Source organism: Giraffa tippelskirchi, chromosome 3 (assembly GCF_054371585.1).
Source record: "Giraffa tippelskirchi isolate mGirTip1 chromosome 3, T2T-mGirTip1v1.2.pri, whole genome shotgun sequence".
Taxonomy (NCBI): Eukaryota; Metazoa; Chordata; class Mammalia; order Artiodactyla; family Giraffidae; genus Giraffa; species Giraffa tippelskirchi.
In genome coordinates, this window is record NC_137277.1 from 5,956,390 (window position 1) to 5,958,049 (window position 1,660).

The 1,660-nt window shown below is 61.1% G+C and overlaps 1 long non-coding RNA gene across 1 annotated transcript; it reads right to left on the reverse strand.

Moving 5' to 3' along the window:
- Positions 1–347: 347 nt before the first annotated feature.
- On the reverse strand, positions 348–857 carry LOC145541932 (uncharacterized). The gene is made up of 2 exons (XR_014079420.1): positions 799–857; positions 348–617 (listed from the first exon to the last, which is right to left on the reverse strand). It is a non-coding gene; the product is annotated as an uncharacterized LOC145541932 (long non-coding RNA).
- Between the last annotated feature and the right edge of the window lie 803 nt (positions 858–1,660).

Consider the following 1,660-nt stretch of genomic DNA (forward strand, 5'->3'; position numbering starts at 1 on the left):
TTGCAGAGTTTGTGCGCTTAACTATTGCAGACATGGCCAAGAGACACACACAGAGAAACAGGTTGATCTGCTGGTCCGTGTGTGTGCTAAGTCGATTGAGTCGTGTCCAACTCTTTGCGACCCCATGGACTGTAGCCCGCCAGGCTCCTCTGTCCAGGCAAAGATACTGCAGTGGTACCAAGAGGCAAATTTCCAGCAGAACCCCCTACCCTATCCGAACGTTCAATGCTGGCATGTCAGATCTGAGGCAGCAGGGTGCATTCCTGGATGCGCTTTCCCCCTCTGCAGTAGGTTGAATACGGACCTTCAAAAAGACACATCCAAGTTACAATCCCCTGGAACCTCTGAAGGTGAAAAGGGCCTCGGCCGATATAATTAGAGATGAGGTCATCCAAGATTTAGGGTGGGCCCTATCCCTCTCTTAAGAGAGAGAGATGGAGCAGACACACAGTGACCGGGGAGGAGGCCACGTGATGGAGGCAGAGACTGGTGAGACGAATCCACCAGGGAAAGGACCCCTGGAGACATCGGAAGCCGGGAGAGAGGTCAGGTACAGAAGCTCTTTAGCCTCCAGGAGGAAACAGCGCAGCTCGTCCTTCATTTTGGACATCAGGCCTCTGGAACCATCAGAGAATCCTCATGTGTCGTCTCAAGCTGTACCCAGTTTGCGGCCATTTGTTACAGCATCCGTGGGAAACTAATACACCCCCTTCCCACTTCCTCCTCGCCACCGCCCCTTCCGAGAACCGAGAACCGGAGACTTTCCCCCCTTCCCTCTCGCCTCCCCCCTCTTCTCACGTTCATCCCCACCGAACCCATCATCGCGATGTTGAAGCAGCGAGGTCCCCATGGCAACGGCTCTGATGCCAGAACCCAGGATTACGGCACCGGGAACAGCTGCTGGTGGGGGCCCGGGAGGGGTGAGCCGAGAAAACAAACAGCGGAGGAAAGGGGAGGCGACTGACAAACCCACTGGGCTTTATGTTAGCTCTTTTTTAAAGAAAACAAAGCGCTAAGAGAAGTCCCTCTTAACCTGATGAATAATCTGTATGTAGAAAAGGAAAAAGGCTGTCTGACGTGGGGCGCCGGGGGGCGGGGGCTGCGCTCGAGCCGGGTGTGGGGTGGAGCGGGCTCAGACAAAGCCACCCTCCAGGTGCCTCCAGACACGCCCTGATCAAGGGGTCAGCAGCCCGGGCCTGCCTGCTCGCGGGGCCCCCAAGCGCCCCGGCTCAGGGAACAGCCTCGGGGCCCCTGACGGTGGCCTGAGCGGGCCTCTGCCCCCTCTCGGTCCTGCTGCTCTGCCCTGGGTGGTCGCAAGCCCGGCGACCTCCGCGTGGAGCCGACCCGGGGCTGGGTCCACCTCCCCTCGGCTCTCCGGAGCCTCCTGGACCAGTCTGCGGGGCCCCCGGCCAGCCGCTGGCCTCACCCGCTTCCGCCGCGGACGGCGTCTCCTGCCGGCCTCCTGCACCCCAACCCGGCCGGCCAGAAAGCTCCAGCCCCCAGTCCTGTCCGAACGCCGTCCTCCCTCTCTTCCTGTGCTTCCTCCTCCCGTCCGTCCCGCGGACATCCCCCCACCCCCCCACCGCGCCCCGGGGATGGCCAACAGCCTGTCTGCTCCGCCCAGCCGCCTGCTGCCCAGGCCAGCTTTCTAGACGCATCC